The sequence below is a fragment of the Pagrus major genome, chromosome 22 (assembly GCF_040436345.1).
Source record: "Pagrus major chromosome 22, Pma_NU_1.0".
Lineage (NCBI taxonomy): Eukaryota > Metazoa > Chordata > Actinopteri > Spariformes > Sparidae > Pagrus > Pagrus major.
In genome coordinates, this window is record NC_133236.1 from 2101659 (window position 1) to 2120116 (window position 18458).

General features: G+C 44.0%; 1 long non-coding RNA gene across 1 annotated transcript; it reads right to left on the reverse strand.

The window, feature by feature from the left end:
• Positions 1 to 7065: 7065 nt before the first annotated feature.
• LOC141018421 (uncharacterized) lies at positions 7066 to 8067 on the reverse strand. Its single transcript, XR_012180722.1, has 3 exons — positions 7951 to 8067; positions 7568 to 7625; positions 7066 to 7471 (listed from the first exon to the last, which is right to left on the reverse strand). It is a non-coding gene; the product is annotated as an uncharacterized lncRNA (long non-coding RNA).
• Between the last annotated feature and the right edge of the window lie 10391 nt (positions 8068 to 18458).

Genomic DNA, 18458 nt, shown 5'->3' on the forward strand with positions numbered 1-18458 from the left:
AGGCTACTTTAGAGGTAGAGGGATTCTTCTGCTTCATTTAAAACTTCAACAACTTCTTGTAGTACTTCTGTAAACTCTGCCTCCTTTCCTACATCCCGACATACTTCTGCCGCACTACAGCGCCACCCCCGTGGTGAAAACGGCACAGCCGCCGGGGTAAGCATAGCGGCTGTCTGGTGAGGCTGGGGGCCGAGTTGGTACATCCTGATCGAGGTGAATATGGAGCTGGGCCTCGCCTGTGTATCTCTGGACGTTCGCTGGACCCTGTCGCTGCCTGGTTGGTACCGGTGGTGGGCTTGGATGTGGTGTTCCAGCCCTGCGGACCCTGCTCTCCTTGTCTCCGCTGGTGCAGAATGAATCTGGGGAACCTGCAGCCTCTGTGTCGGGCCTCCTTGTCAGCTGTTCGCCCTGACCTGCCATCTCTTGCCAGGTTTGGCCTGGTAAAGACCAGATCACTTGCGAATAAATCATTTATCCTTAAGGATTTCTTCATATCCCGGGAATTGGACTTCCTTTTTATCTCCGAGACTTGGCTGACTGTTGGTGAGTCCAGTGTCTTCACAGAACTTTTACCTGATGAGTGCTGCTATTTTAATTCTTCTCGGTTGTCTGGCTGAGGAGGAGGAATTGCGACTATTTTTAAGAGTGACTTTAAATGTAAACAGATATCGCTGTCATCCTCCTTCACCAGCTTTGAACTGAGTTTGTTTGAGCTGGGGCATTCTCACATGGTGTTGTGTGCTGTGGTCTATCGACCTCCCAAATACAATAGAGACTTTTTAACAGATTTTTCTGTGTTCTTGGCTGATATTATGCCCAAATATGACTGGGTCCTTATTGTTGGAGATTGTAATATTCATGTGTGTTGCCCTGAAAACCCTTTGGCGCGAGACTTTTTAAACATCATTGACTCTTTTAATCTTGTGCGGTCTGTACTTGGGCCTACACATGAATGTGGTCACACACTTGATCTTGTTTTATCCTATGTTTTGCCTGTTTTTAACCTGGAGGTCTGTGACGCTTTTTTCTCTGATTATATGCCTGTACTTGTTGAAGCTGCTGTTTATTGTCATACAGTTAAACCTCGTGCTGCTGCTCGAAGATGTTGAGTTATCAACCCTTTCACTGCTGCTCACTTCTCAGCTGTCTTCAGTCAGAACTGCGTCATTCCTGAATCTGTGTGTGAGGATACAGAGGCTCTTAACTCATGGTTTCTCGACACCTGTCAAACTGCCATAGACATTGCGGCTCCATTAAAGACCAGGCAGCATAAAACTAAACCAGAGCCTTGGCTGAATGAAACAACCCGCACTGCCAGACAGGAGTGTCGTAAAGCTGAGCGAATGTGGAAAAAGGACATTACCAATTCACTGTGAAAGAGGCTAAAAGAAAATATTTTTCTGATATTGTTCTGTTAAACTGTCACAAGCCTTGTGTGTTGTTTGAAGTTATCAACTCTGCTCTGAATGCACCACAGACTGTCGGAATTGAGGCCTCCCCTGCTGTGTGTGAAAACTTTCTTCCCTTCTTCATTGATAAAGTTACTTCTACCAGAGCACTTATTTCACCTCCTGCTTTTGATCCTTCAGTGTCTGTCCCCTGCTCTGCTGTTTTGGACACGTTTGAGCCTCCCTTTGTGCAGGAGACTGTTGGTCATTTGAAGACCTCAGGTTCTCCGGATGATACTGTCCCTCCCAAACTTTTTAAGGAGGTTTTCCCCACTGTTGGGCCATATTTTCGCACAGTTATTAATAGCAGTCTGTCCTCTGGAGTGGTCCCTGTACAAATTTTAAACATGCAGTTGTGCAGCCTTTGTTAAAAAAAACCTGGGCTGGATCCTAGTGTTTTGGTAAATTCAGGCCTATCTCTAAATTGCCTTTCTTTTCTAAAATCTTAGAGAAGATTGTTTATTCTCAGCTCATGCACTTTTTAAATGAACAAAATATTCTCGAGATTTTCCAATCCGGTTTTAAAACATTGCACAACACAGAATCAGTGCTTTTAAGAGTTTTTAATGATATCTTTTTAGCTACTGACTCTGGTCACTGTGTTGTCCTTGTACTTTTAGATTTGACTGCAGCATTTGATACAGTGGACCATGAAATCCTGATTGCTCGTTTGGAGCAGTGGGTGGGCATCAGTGGCACAGCACTTGAATGGTTCAGGTCCTGCCTGTCACATCGGATTTTCTGTGTCAGCCTTGATGACTTCGTGTTCTCCACTGCTCCTCTCTCATGTGGGGTCCCACAGGGCTCTGTGCTTGGCCCTATTTTATTTTCTCTCTATCTACTCCCACTTGGTTCCATTCTCAGGAAACATGACATTTCTTTTCACTGTTATGCGGATGACAGTCAGATCTATGTCCCCCTTAAAAAGTCTGACTCCTACTCTGTTAAGCCACTGCTAAAGTGTTTACACAACCTTAAAGCTTGGATGTCTTTAAATTTTGAAAAAAAGACAGAAGTCACGGTCATTGGTGGCACTTCTGTGACCCCCCTAGTTGATCTGGGTTCTTTGGCACAGTATCACAAGCCGATTGTGAACAATCTGGGGGTAAAAGTGGACGCAGACCTTAAATTTGACAGCCAGATTAAAGCTGTGGTGAAGTCGAGCTTTTTCCAGTTGAGGCAGCTGGCAAAAATTAAACCAGTCCTTCAGAGACAGCACTTTGAGACAGTAATCCACGCCTTTGTGACCACTCGGCTGGATTACTGTAATGCACTTCATATGTGGGTTAGCGGGTCCTCCATTGCTCATCTTCAACTGGTACAAAATGCTGCTGCACGTCTTTTAACTGGCACAAGCAAGTATGAGCACATTTCACCTATTTTAGCTTCACTCCACTGGCTGCCTGTCCATTTAAGGATTCATTTTAAAATTCTTTTATTTGGCCATGAATGGCCTTGCCCCACATTACCTCTCTGAGCTGCTGCACCCCTACACTTTGTACTTCATCTTTTTATTGTGCTTCTATTGTGTTATCGATTTATTGTGTTTTATCTTGTTGTGCAGCATTTTGGAAAACCTTGTGTTTGTTAAAATTGTGCTATATAAATAAAGTGGATTAGATTGGATTGGATACTTCATGCAACGTTAATAGGGAGTTTTGGGTTAAATTTGGCTACCAATAATAATTAATGATTATCAGGGATAATTATTAATTATGATGAATAATAAGATCCAATTTTTCCGAAGAAGGAAAAAAAAGAGCCAATTCACCAAATCAGTCTCATAAAAAGCTACTAAACTGTCAGTTTCTAACTCTGATTAATAATTAACTTAATAACTACAACCAAAATTACCATAACAGCTAGTAATGGTCAAAGGATTTTGGAGTTGTTGACAGAGTAGAGATTGACAACATTCACTCTTGTACAATATTAGATGGTGGATCACCATTTGTTTCATTGATAGAAGAGAACAAAGAAACAATGGTGGTGCTCACATCATGTGTTTACTGATATCACATGGATGTGATATGCTCCAGGCTGAAGGAATGTGTGTGTCTCACGTGATGCCAAGTTAGAGAAGATGGTTAGTTGCATGCAAAGACCCCGAGTCTGTGTGAAGTATAATTCAACTAACATCAAATTACCCATGTAGCAAAACAAACTACCAATAACCTCACCTGAGATCACAATAACACCCAAACAGTAAACAAACACGTAGATTGAACACATGTGCATTACATCAACCAGAGTTCTGTGCTTAGCCGTGCTATGCTATGCTGTGTGCTACTAGGCCCAGTTCAACATTACCAGTCTTTGAAGAAAAGGTGCTGGTGGTTCCTTGGCTGGAGCCAAGCAGGAGAAGGTTGTAGTCCCAATGTCGAACAGTGCTGTTCTTGCTGTGCAAGATCTGATGAAAGACAGCAGATGGAGGAAACTGGTTGCTCCTTTCCTTTGCAAGGGTAGCAGCTCAGTGCTAACTTGCTTCGTGGTTGGATTGTGTAGTTAGCTGGTAAGATTTGTGTTGCAGCTGCTGGCGCTAACTAAGCTGGAATACGGGTGCTGTGAGGAGAAGTTCTTTGGGCCTGCTGGAAATGCAGCTGGCAACTTTCAGCAGCTGTTAGGCCCAGAGGAGAACTTGAGGGCAGGCAGCCCTGTGGGGAGGGAGGTGGAGAAGAGAGAGAACAAAGGAAGGAGCTGGAGTTTTGACTATCTGGTCAGAGGGGGATCTGTCATCCTGGCCAATAGTAGCTCAAAGCTAAATTTGCACCTAGGTGTGAAGACTAAGGAATTCTGGGAAACTGAGTTCAGTTCAGAGTCCATTTTGAAATCCACAATGAACAACTTCATCTGTGGGTCCGAACAATCTCAAGTTATTTTTCCAATAGAGCTCTTCCTGGACAATTAACAGATAGAGTAACAGCCCTGCACATAAACCTAGACATAAATGTCTTCAGACATTCAGGATGCAAGCCACTGAGCAGAATAATGAAGTGTCTCAGTCCCTCCCCCATTTAGTCAACAGAGCTCAACTCTGCTAAATGGTGCCTGTCTAACCGACTGGAACATTGTTGTGGACAAGTGCCATTGATTGCTGAATTTAAGTCACCTTCATCTGAGCCCTATAGAATCCCAGAGCCCTATAGTAGTGATGTAATTGGCCAAAGTGCTGCATGACTTGGATACCAAGAATCCCGTTAGGGCCACTTGTGGGTCATTGACCCAACCGGCCTTCATGTGGGTTGTTAGGGCTAGGTGAGCACAGGTGTGAATGGTTGTTAAGCTGTCTGGGGAGGGAACTCAGTACTGCATTGTAGGTGTGTGATAAGTAATGTCATAGGCCACCTCCTCTGTTCAAAGACGGCCGTTCCAGTTTGATATCGTTGGCATTGACAGGCCATTACATTACAGACTGTACCCCAGGGAAGCCATCTTGTGTATCTATGGACTCCCCAAGATACACAGGGCAGGAGCACCACTCAGATCCATCAGCAGCAGCATTAACTCAGTTACCTATAACATAATCAAGCACTTAGCCAGTGTCCTAGTTGGTTGGTAACTTTGGTTGGTAACACTCAACACCACATAAAAAACTCACAGGATTTTGCCAACAAGGTGAGAGAAATAACACTGGACCCAGATGAAACAATGGTTTCTTATGATGTCACATCACTATTTTCATGCATTCCCACTCAAGAAGCGGTGAAGATGGTGAAGAAATGCCTGCTACAAGACAGCACTCTGTTCAGCAGAACCAACTTCAGCCCAGACCACATTTGTGCCTTACTTGACCTCTGTCTGGTGACCACCTACTTCCAGTACAGTGACGGTTTCTAAAGACAGAGGCTGTGTCCAAATTCAGGGGCTGCAGCCTTCAAGGACGCGGCCTTTGCAGCCCATGGAGGCCGGGTCCTTCGGAGAGACCTTGAAGGCCGCGTCCACCGTTGTTAAATGGGACGGTCTAGCCTTCAGAGTATTTCCTGGTTGCGTCACCAGGTGTTCATGCATAAAAGTCTGTTTTGGTTCAAATCTATCAAACGTGTACATTTATTTGTGTGTGTACAATGTGTCAAATCTAAATTGAATCAACATTACAAAATAAACATTAACCCATTGGTGAATAACAACTATATTTACCATAGCATTACCAGCGTCACGTATTTTAACTGAAAGTTGAAATTTGGAGGTTTTATAGTCCCTTGAAGTTTAACATATCTGGCGTTGGATGTTCAAATGACTAAAAACCGAGTATAAACCATGGATCTATAATACATCCATGGTATAAACCCATTACTTAAATTTGATGTCATGTCTGCGCCACTTGATGTCGCCATTTTCTCTTGCTTCCTCTTCTGTTTCGGGACTGAGCAGCGGTGCGCAAAGGATCTAGGGATATAGCAGGCCGCGAAGGATAGTAGCGGTGCGTCCTCCAAAAAGAGGGAAGTGCAGGCTGCATTTGTGGGCTGCATTTGAAGGAGCCTTTGAATTTGGACAGCCTTCGCGCAGCGTTGTGACGTAATTGGCCTTCAAATGCGCCCTTCAAGGGCTGCAGACCCTGAATTTGGACACAGCCAGAAGCACGGCTGTGCCATGGGCTCACCAGTGTCCCCAATAGTGGCCAACCTCTACATGGAAGAAGTTGAGAGCAGAGCCTTGATTACCTTCACAGGAACTGCTCCTAGCCACTGGTTCAGGTATTTGGACGACACCTGGGTCAAAATCAGCGCAAAGGAAGTGGAAGTCTTCACAGAACATGTAAATGCTGTGGACAATAACATCAAGTTCACATGGGAAGATGTCAGAGGAGACAGTCTGCCCTCCGTGGACTATGCAGTACACATTGAAAAAGCCAGAAGCCTCACCATTGAGGCACAGATCAATACTTGCTGTTCGACTCTCATCACCCACTGGAGCACAAGCTGGGGGGAATCAGAACCCTAAACCATTGGGCTGAGACTGTGCCCACAAAGAGGGGAAGGAGACGGAACAGAAGCACATCAGGGGAGCACCTAAAACCTGTGGCTACCCAAACTGGACCTTTGTCAAAACCTCTTAAAGATCCAGAGCAGACAGAGAGGAGAAGACGAGAAAACATAACAACATTGTCATTCCCTATGTCGCAGGAACATCTGAGAAGCTAAGGAGGATCTTCAATAAACATCATATCCCAGTTCACTTTAAACCTACCAAAGCATGGAACAAATAACAAAGGAAATCACCACTCAAAATGAAAAAGTGACCAAAATGCTGACCGAGCTATTCCATGAACAACAAAAACAAATTGTGGAACACACAGAGAAGCAGCTGGAATATCTGTGAACACAATTTAATGCGTCTCTTGGTTGGAGATTAAAAAGCCACCATACTGACCTGTTGAAGGATGTGTACTCTGTTCTTACACCAATGTCTGAGGCCGTACTCCATCTCCAGGAGGAGCTCTCCCACTGCAAAGACACCATACACACCCTGTCAGAAGAAATTACGACAGCCAGACTCACCACCCATGTTAGTAACGTAAGCGTACAAACCCACACTGAGGCTTTACAGGGAGAGAAGCCCATGATCATGCCTAGACGCCCCAGATTACAGTCGACTGTACAGCCAGGAATGCCAGAAACCAACTTTGCGTCACCTGGAGGATCAATCATTCATGGGGAAGTTAAAAGCAGATTCATGGGACAGAGTCCAGTTAAACTTGATTTTCCTACCTTTGGGAAACTGAGTGATTCACCTGACCCCCTTCAATACTTGGAAAGGTGTGAAGATTACTTGGCCCTCAATCCACTCACAGATGAGGAGCTCATTGCCACCCTGCGTAATGTGCTTCTCGGGACTGCAAGAGATTGGTGGGACGTGGCTCGTCACAAAATTCATACGTGGAAGGAATTCACTGACCAGTTCCGTGCTGCCTTCCTATCAGAGGACTATGAAGATGAATTGGCAGAACGAGTGCGCAATAGGGTCCAAGGAGATGGTGAAAACATCAGAGACTTTGCCTACATGTACCAGTCGCTATGCAAACGCTGGAAAGCAAACATTGAAGAAGAGGAAATCATAAAATTGATATTGAAAAACATTAACCCCCAACTGGCCAGCCAGATACGAAGTAGCAGAGTTACCTCTGTTGATGGACTTGTCCGCCTGGGTCAGCAACTGGAAAAGGACCGGGAGAACCAGCTGCAGTATGAACAGAGGAAGAATTTATTAAAGAAAACATCAAAGCCTGCTGTCTCTGAATCTGCTGGGCTGGCCCCTAATGCCAGAGAAAACGCTGCCCGACCAAATCCCCCTAGCCAAAACCGACCTGCTCAAGTGTATTGTTGGCGCTGCAAAGGAAGTCATGCACCCGCTTCCTGTCCACAGTGGAATTCCCCACGAGCTTCTTCTCCTAGACCCCCACATCAGCAAGCTGCCAAAACTTTCCAGCACCAAGATAATCAGGCTAAACTTGGCTCACTTACTCCTTCAATTTCCCTGGGAGCCACTGCACCTGAAAACTCACCTTCATCATCACCGGAAAGTTCACTTCTCTGCCAATTGCTGGTCCCATTAAAGATTGGTCCGAGGAAGGAAATCGCCATCCTTGACACTGGTTCATCTTACACGCTGATAAATGAAAAGGTGTGGTCAGGTGTGAGAAACAGCAGGATGTGTTGAAGCCTTGGACCCGGGGACCCTTGTACCTAGCAGACGGGGAAGAAAGACAACCATTAGGATGGACTGAAATGAACCTCTCCTTACAAACTCAGTCTGTGACGTTACCTTGTGTCGTCCTGCCTGCTTGTAGTCTCTCTTTTCCTGCAGTGGTGGGACTTGACTTCATCTTCTTCTCTGGCTTGCAGTTTGATGTTTCTGAGAATCTTTATTGGTTTAAGATGAACAAGAAGTGCCAGTATCTGTTCTTGGGAGCATCTACAGCACTAGATGCTGTTCTTCCACCTCAGCTGGCTTTCTTCTCTGCCGTCCCTCCTGTGAACCTCGTCCCTCTGCCACCAGGTCATGACCTCATACAGGCCGCCACCAGCAGTGCTCACCTGGATGATTTTGGGAAAAATCGCTTGTTGTGCCAAATACAGGGAAACCCTGATGTCTGTACAGCAACACTAGGATGTACAAATGTTCTCACCCACAAAATTTACCTCACCCACGATGTGCCCATCAAACAGAAGCCGTATCGTGTATCACCATCCAAGCTACAAGTCATCAAAGAACATGTGGAGGAAATGTTGGAAAAGGACATCATAGAGCCATCTGCCTTACCTTATGCTGCCCCAGTTGTCTTGGTACCTAAAAAAAATGATCCCAAACCAAGGTTCTGTGTGGACTACAGGAAAATGAATGCAGCTACTCACACTGATCCCTATCCCTTACCAAACATCCAGGAAATCTTGGAATCTTTGGCTGGAGCAGTGGTGTTCTCGACCTTGGACCTGAACAGTGGGTACTGGCAAGTCCAAATGGATAAAGACAGCCGGGAGAAAACCGCTTTCATCTGTCCCCTTGGCCTTTATCAGTTCAAAGTAATGCCGTTTGGACTGAAGAATGCACCAGCTACTTTCCAACGCCTGATGGAACTAGTCCTTGGGGACCTACGGAGGAAAATCTGTCTGGTCTATCTGGATGACATCATAATTTATTCGGACAACAGTGAACAACACAGTTTTGACATACAGGCAGTTCTGGACAAACTGCAAGAGGCAAACCTGACTGTGAACATGAAGAAAAGTCAGTTCTTTCGTACCTCCCTGAAGTTTCTGGGTCATGTTGTTTCCTCTGCTGGTGTACAAGTGGATGCTGAGAAGACGAAGGCAGTGCATGAGTTCCCTGTCCCTCGGAACATCAAGGAACTTCAAAGGTTTCTTGGGATGGCTGGATGGTACCACCGCTTCGTGCCCGGATTCTCTCAGTTGACTGAACCCCTCAACGCCCTTAAACGGAAAGGAGCCAAGTTCATCTGGACTTCCTCCTGTCAGGCAGCCTTTGAGGCCCTGAAACAACATCTTGTCTCCCCGCCAATTCTGGGACATCCTGATTTCAACCTGCCCTTTGTAGTCTACACGGATGCGAGTGACGTCGGGTTGGGGGCCATCTTGGCTCAACAGACTGGACTTGGGGAAGAACAGGTCCTTGCTTTTGCCAGTCGCACCTTGAATCCTGCAGAGAGGAACTACTCTACAACAGAACAGGAATGTCTAGCTGTTGTCTGGGCCCTGGAAAAATGGCGATATTATTTGGAAGGGAGACATTTTACCGTGGTGACAGACCATTCTTCTCTTGTCTGGGTTCTACCTAAACTCAGAAACCCAGCACTCGTCTGATCCGATGGGCACTCCGCCTCCAAGAGTTCACTTTCACTGTGGAATACAGAAAGGGGAAATACAAGTGACACACATCACCAACCTGCCACTTGTGCTGCGGTGCTACGCTCCAAGACGGATACTTCAAAACAGCTCCAAGTTACAGATGAGGACATTTGGAAAGCCCAGCAGGAGGATTCTGATGTCCAAAAGAAGTGACGGAAAACGCTGCTACCAGGTTTACTGTCTTGGAGGATAAGATTTACAGGGTGGTGAAATTACCTCACAAAACACTTTACCAGGTGTACATTCCTGCATCACTTCGCCAAAGGCTGCTCCATCATTATCACAACGATCCAGTATCCGGCCACTTTGGGAGATACAAGACCTACAAACGGTTACAAGCTCTGGTGTACTGGCCTAAGAGCCTGGATGTGAGGGAGCATGTGCAGCAGTGCCAAGTTTGTCAGCGTTACAAACCTGAAACCCGGAAACCTCCTGGAAAACTGCAGCAAATTGATGTGCATACACCTTGGGAGATGCTCGGTGTGGATCTCATGGGACCTTTTCCACGTAGCTCCAGCGGTCATCTCTATCTTCTGGTCTTTGTCGACTATTACACCCGGTGGGTCGAAATGTTCCCTCTCCGCAAAGCAACAGCAGAAACCGTTTCTCAGGTCCTCACAAGGGAGATCCTCACTCGCTGGGGTGTGCCACAGTTTATCCTCTCTGACCAAGGGCCTCAGTTTGTCTCTTCTGTTTTTGAGGAAACCTGCAGGCGGTGGAATCTTAAACAGAAGAAAACCTCACCTTACCATCCACAGACAAACTTGACAGAGAGGGTCAACAGAAATGTGAAGGCTATGATTGCCTCCTATGTGGAAGAAAAGCATAACACATGGGACAAGTACTTACCTGAATTCCGATTTGCCTTGAACTCCGCAGTGCATGAGTCCACTGGAGTAACGCCTGCAGAGCTAAACCTGAGCCATCCTCTCAGGGGCCCCTTGGACGCTGAGCTGAAGCCACAGCTATGTGACCCGGACTCAAGTGCTTACGTCACAACTAAACAAATAACAGAATTAAAAAGGTTTGTGAACGCCAACATGGGAAAAGCAAGACAAACACAAAAACTGAATTATGACAAAGGAAGAAGAGACGGGAATTTTACAGAACAAGATCGTGTCTGGATCCGTACTCACCCTCAGTCAAAAGCTGACAGGTCTTTTTCAGCCAAACTTGCCCCACGTTGGAAAGGCCCTTACAGAGTGGTGCGGAAAACGAGCCCACTCTGTTACCAGATCGTCCTGGAGGATTCAGGAATGGACCTCAAAGTCGTAAACATTTCACAGATGAAATCTTGCTATCCCACAGCAAATGAGTGGGATAAGCAACAACGACAGAAAGTCATGGAGATTTTTGAAGCCGACACAGACGATGAGGATTTTCAGGGGTTCTAATCTTGATGACTGAAGTCAGTGAATTTATATCACCTGTGCGGACTTTTTCAGGGGGGAGGGGATGTAACGAGCTGAGGGAGGTGAGCTTTCTGGAAAACCGCCTCCCTCATCTGACGTCACCGGTTGCCTGGAGACAGGTACGCGACCGTCCATTAAATATGACGAAAAAAAACCAACATGGCGGCGCGCTACCGGCTTTTCTCGGGTGGACGGATCGGCACGGAAAAGAGGAGAAGTACAGTCCAATGCAATACAGTGCGGAGTTTCTAGACCGCAAACTGCGGCAGATCAGGGCAAAAAGGTATCAGGTAGTTATTACCTTGACTTCCAACCTAATCGCCTGCCGTAGCGGGCTAAAAATTGGCTGGAGCACGGGATTAAGGACGCTGTGTTTCCCCATGTCGGAGGAGTCCCAGGTTACAGGCTGGTGAGACCAAGACCAAATCTGTGGAAGATAATGTTTTTTTTTCTTTTTCTTTTTTTCTAGCCCATGGAATAAAAAAGTTTTTTTTTGTTGAAAGAAGAATAATTGTTTTTTTTCGCTGGGTATAAACTGAAAAGCCAGTTGTTTTGTGTTGGGGTTTTTTTTGTAATTGAACTGAACTGAGCTGGAGAAGCGGACATTGTTTGTTGTTTTCCTTGTTGTGAGAAATACAGTGTTAAAAGAAAAAGAAAGTGGTTTTTTTTTGTTTGTTCACCTTTATTCTAAGGTTGTATGAATTTTGTTTGAATTTATGCACCCGTTGTGTGGTTTAATCGAGAGGGATCGGGTTTTAAAAATTGTCAGGCTGAGCCTTGACTGGCACCCCAGGTAAAAACAAAAACAAAAAACAAAACACAATAAAACGGTTACCCCTGAAACCGTCACACTGTGAACTGAAGAAGCCTCTTGGATGAGAGGAGGAACGTCTTCAAAAAACTGAAACAAGTCCAGTAGCCTATGTAAAGGGTTAAAAAAATGTCAATACAGGTATTAAAACATGGTATAAAAAAAGTGTTTAAAAAGTCATAGAGACTGCAGTTGAGTATGTGATCAAGGTCTAATTCATGTTTAAAATAAGTTAAATATGGTTAAAAATAGACAGGTGGTTTAAAAATGGACACCCCTATATATTTTTAAACATTTTATTATGTTTCAAATAGTGATTAAATGCCAATTTCATTGCACTTGTTAACGCAATACTCAGACAGGTCACTAGATGGTGCATAGTGCTGGGGAGGAACTTGAAACCTTTTAGAGGCATGTGCTGCAGAACAAATCCTGCAGTCAAGCTGAACGCAAGCTAAAGTTTTCTGCCTCTTTGTTTCTACATACAGGTGGGTTAATATTCCTCAAAACTAGAAGCATGTACCCCAGTATAAGGGATAACAGTGTTGTGAATCCTTGGTGATAAGGTTTAATTTTTAGTCGAGTTGTTTTGCAGTAATGTGTGGAAATAGAGATGTTTGATGTTGATTTTGTGTTGTTCTACTGGTCAATATGTAATTCAAGTGCAGCCGAAGAAAAGGGACGCATATGGACATTAATTTTGTTTATTTCATGGTGCTGTTGTTTTCAATACATTTACATGCTACAGCTACATGTATATTTTCTGAAGATATTGCAATATCTGGCATATTTGAAGATTCTGAAACTTACCTGATGTGACACTGAGCATTTTTGTTTATTACCTCAGGAAGTCATTGGTTAAATATGTCCTTTTGTTAAGAAAGCAATAAATCCTGCAGTCAAGCTGAAGGCAAGCTAAAGTTTTCTGCCTCTTTGTTTCTACATACAGCCACAGGGGTTATGAACACACCTCTCCCTGGTACCCATCAGGCCAAGGGGAGCAACACCTACAACGCAGCACTTAGAATTACCATGACCTGGATGACTGAGAACCTTCATCAACATGTTGCCTACCATTTTGGGAGGAATGCCCATCAACTGGTACGGGAGTATGAAAGAACATCCAGGAAGCTGGCTGATTACAGGAACCACCTGCGCTTCAACTTGAGATGCAGGCAACACAGAATAATTCCAAAGAGCTTACGCCTGGGTTCCAGCGTGAAAGGACAGAGGGCCACAAGGATCCTTCAGAGAGCCCAAAACCAGCTACTCAATGAAAGAGTGCGGCAGATTAATTTCACCATCGATGCACTCACTACTAAGACTGACCAGACATTGGAGGAACTAACATCACTACTACCAAGCAATGTCCTGGAAAACACCCATCTCATGCCTGCAAAACACGTGTTTGTTGTGAAGCAGTTTGAACACTGGCAGAGAAAGTTAAATCATAAGTGAATGGAGCAACACAACTACTAGATTTTATTCTTCAGCCAAGGAAAAAACAAATGCAAGTACTGAGCTGTGAAGAAAAGAATCTGTGTCCTCTGGTCGACTCCGCTTGAGGTAAACAGCCTTGGGGAGGGAGCCAACTATGGACAGAAAGCCGGGGCCCGTAAGCCGTATTTAATGGTGGCTTTGACATCAGGGCCGCACACACATACCCTACTGTACCGACAACCATGGCCGTACCCAGCATTGAGGTCACCCCGGTCCGGACCTCAGTATTTTTTTCCAAGTACACATCGTAAAAAATGTCCAATAATTACCTAAACATAACTCTACTTGAAAGATGCAAAAATATTGTACCACGCTAAGATAACAGATTTTATCATCTGACTAGCGGCACCGGAATAATGGTGGTTTATTAGCTTTCATACATAGAATCATTTTAGTAGCCTCTGAATTAAATGCTGCAGTCAGTGAAACAAAGTATTACTTTGTCACTTCTATCAACTGACGATAGGGGGCGCTGCAAAAGCAAACCAACCATGAACCTACCTAAAGGCAAGAACGAAAGAGAAAAAAAAAAAACTGCAAGCAGTGATGAATGGGCCCTCGACCCACGTATGTTGGCCATGGCGCCGTCGGAGGGCGCGCAACTAAATTTGTGCTTGCCCGTTGCCTGTGGAAAGGTTCCTACCTAAATGGGATCCGTGTCACTGAAAACACAACAGTGAAATTTGCAGTGACTTCCTGTGGCCAGTGGGTGGCACTATGGATATGACACAGTATTGATGCATAGTCATATTCAGGGCTAACCCCTCTACATGTGTGACGAATTTGGTGTAGATGTGAAATTGTATGTTGGAAAAAAGAAAATGGCCGCACGCAATCCAAGATGGCCGACTTCTTGTTGGGGCAAGAAATTCCACAAAATGTATTCCTGTCTAAATCGCCTGCACTTCCATGCAAATCCATTCAAGCGGCCCACCATTGTGGGCGCACCGTCCATGGTGATTGACACCAATTTACACACCAGGAGCTGGGTTTTCTTGATAACGTTTTTGAAAGACTGAAAAATGTCCTCTCCCCATGTGCGTTCTTTCATGGTCAGTAATATTAATAGCTCACCTTTTGCAGTCATATCTGTAAACACCATCCCAATGCACAACTGGGCTGTATCGCTGGTGTCTGTAGACTCGTCTAATTGCAGTGTCTTTCCAAAGCTGCTGTGTCAAATCCTTGGCTTCACAGCGGCGTGTAACTGTACTTCTTGATAGCTGAAGAGCTTTGATTGATGATAATATTTCTGGTTTGTTTTTAAAATCCCGAAACAAGGAGTCAGCTGCCTCAACGAAGGCCTCTTTTATCATCTCTCCATCTTGGAAGGACTTCTTGTGCTTAGTGATAGAGTGTAGGAACACATGTCCATCGCCTCTGCATTACATTGAGGCCCTGTTTTTCTTGTTAACTCTTTTCATCTGGATGAAGACTATTCACAGGAAGAAGGCGCCCTAAAGTCTGCCACCTTATCTCCTGGCAGAGAGGACAGTGTTTTTCCTCAACCATAAAGCCTTCAGATGAGGACACTCTTAATTAATTTACAACCTAAACTCCTATGTTGAACTGTCTTTCCCCTCCAAACAGATAAATTCTTCCCTCACAGGTCAGTCTGAGCGAGCATGGAGTCACCTACTCTCCACATCAGGAGTGACAAACTAACTGGTCATCAGAAGGTGTCAATACAGAGTCTTTACATTTGCAATTAAGTAACCCATCTGATGGCTCTCTCTCCCTCTCTAATTTCTAATCCACACAGTAGAGAGTGAAAGAACACTGGAAACCTTTTCTCACTTGTTCTTGTGACCCTCCCATGTCTGTTATTTACGACACATCTGGTCTCACTATCTGTGGGACATTCCACCCAAATGGTCTCTGTGTTCCTCCAGATTTCAGACCATTCCTAATTAACCATTAAGTCAGGATCTCACCCTCTTAATTCTAACAAATTAAGAGTCAGTAAAAGAAGTTCATAAAACTGATCTTTCTCCTGTTTCTCTGTGGTGAAATTTGACTGAAATCAAGTTTAATGTTTAAATGTGTCTTGTGTTTGGTGGAACCACAGTACACTCCAGTGGTGAGTCCTGGTACGAATGGATTAGACTGTCGGGAGATCTTGTCTAATACGTTTTTCCTGATTACTAGTAAAAGTCTCTAATATGTTTTTTTTTGTTTTCAAGTATTAAGCTAGAACTAGAAGAAATATGTACAAGTGACCAGTTCTATCAGTTCTACTGTATCTTTAAGTGTGTTTTTATGTTTTGATCCAGTGTTAATTTCTTTTAAATGTTCAGCAAATTTAATCAGGTCATATTATTTAATTGTTAGACAAAGTCCATTTATTTTGCCATGGTAAAGTCCTGAGAAAGGCGAAGCACGATCTCGAAACATTAAATTAGTTTAAATTTAATTAGGTTTCATGAGTGTAGGCTTATGATATGGTCTACAGCGTGAACATCGTCAGCCCGCCCCTTTGGTCCCGCCTGCCACTCAGGATTACAAAACTGAGAGACAGCTCTCTCGCTCTCTTCTTTTTTAAATTTTTTCAACCTTTACCTTCTCTACTTTTGCGACACGCTCTTAGGCAGAAATCTCCGCAAAATTGACCACGTGCGATTTTACCTCATTTTTATAATTTCGAGGAGGACGCACTTGCTTTAAGTGTTTCGTTTTTGTTAAGTATCACTATTTTATTCAGTAGAAGTTAATTTAACTTAATTCGTCTTATATTGGGTAATAACTGAGGACTCGCCTGGCCAGTGATATTCTCTAGTTATTTTCGTCAAGAAAGTTGAATTAGTTCAATCAAAAGTTGAGAGCCACCACTCCATGCAAGAAGAAGAAGACCTTTATTAAGACCAACACCATTAATAAAGACGTGCAGTAACTGCCTGCCTCAACAAACCGTGTGAGCGGTTTGCAACGAAAGAAAGACTTTGTGCCAAGCCGAGACCGGCCTGCCTCCAACGCTCACAAGTGGTGCCATCCCGCTGGGCAGCGGACCGGGACCTTCCTGCTGAGTACTGGACAGATCGCGCTCTCCCTCCGACACCTGGACGAGAGAGCCACCCACTGAGATCGGACGAGCCACGACTTCCCTCATATAGTCTCCACATTTTCTGTTATCATTGTTGTTTGCTTAAATCACCCTCTCATTTATTCACCCTGATTTATTTAGTAAATAAACATATTTAACCGTATGTCGTTGTCTGTGCAGGTTTGTTTTTAATGTGGAGAACCGATGGAAACTGTAGAAATCACTGCTTCATTTGTGAGATTGAATAAATTGATCTGAAATTGATTAGAATTGATACAAGTTAACCTTGTTTAGTCGAATTTGATTAATTACCTCCGGATTATTCAAATAGATAAAACATCGGAGGTGGTGCCCCATTAACGAGTGTTTTATTAATCGCCAATGATTAATGAATTACATTTATTGGTAGTGTATCTCCTACAAGAGTGACTGTCACACCTCTGCCTCAGGTATGGTTAGTGTACGGCCTCTGCCCTGGGTTGACATGAAATAGATGGCAAGACACGCTGAAGTTTTACAAAGTTTATTCACCCAAGTGGACCAACACATTCTGTAAAAAGAGAGAAAACTATAAGTAATCACAATTAAACACATTGAATGTATTAATTGAAATAAGGAGTTAGAATTAACAAACTCAAATCAATTAACTACAGCAAAAATAAGCAAATTAACTTTACAGTCATGACTTAATAAACAAACAAAACCTCCTCAGAGACAGTTGTAGGCCTACCCCTGAGCACTTCAACAGACCAGCAGCATAGAGAGGACCGAGCCTCAGCTCACCCCCTTTTAAACACTTGGCTCCTCCCACTAAATGGGCCAGATCACTGACAGGGGGGAAAAAGGAATTGCAAACAATCCCTGTCTTTAAATAATTGTTGCGCAAACACCATAACAACAGCATGACTTTAAATACACATAATATAACATACAAAGTTCTCTTAATGTCTTGTGTAGTGTTTTTGTGTGTCTTTTGTACTTCCTTAACAAAAGTAAAAGTAGAGATGGTGGCATCCACTCAATCAGCCACAACCAGTCTCAGGTGTGTCTCCTTACCCCTGCGTGGTGACTGGGAAGCAGGTGGATTGAATTAAGGACATCTTTGCGACCTTGATGTTGCTTATGTACTCCTCACAAGTGTGCACCCTCGTCAGGAGTCATAGGTCGGAAAAGGCTGTCCTTTTAGTGACAGTGAGGGCTCACACTGTCACAGACTCACCCGTAACGATGCTTCGGTGGCTGCCTTTGCTTGTGAATTCCCTTGTGTGAGAAATGACTGCTGTCCGATTAACTGTGATTTTAGTTCCCTGATCTTTCTCTTTCTCAGCTCGCTTTTCGGAGGGAAATCAGTGTTGTACTTTTTATGAACAGTTCGAAAGTGCCTCTCCACATTTCTCTTCTTTGGAATAGCAATGATAGATTAACAAATCAAACAAACGCACTTCGAATATGACATGGTGAAAAAAAGTCCTCCTCCCATTCCACATGGAAGTGGTAAGTTTTTGGTTTCTTACTTGGTCCAGCTGCCCCACTCATTTTTTATAACCCTTCTTTAGTAGATATAAATTTGAAGCCGCTAATCAGGTCACTTAGCTTACTGGAGTTTTGCAGTAGCTAGCGCGTTTGCGCATGCATGGTGACCCGTGACACGTGACGCGTAGAGGAAAAGATCTCAGACTGGCCGCCCTGTACATCAGTCAGGTGTAGAATTACCGTTAATTATTTTAATGAATTTTACCAGGAGAAACAAGTGAGGAGGCAGCGAATACAGAGGGAGAGAATATATATATTGAATATAATAACCTGTGTAGGTTTTATTTAAGCCTAATAGGTTGTATTGTAATATGCTATAATATATGAAATATATTTATCTCAATTTATCAA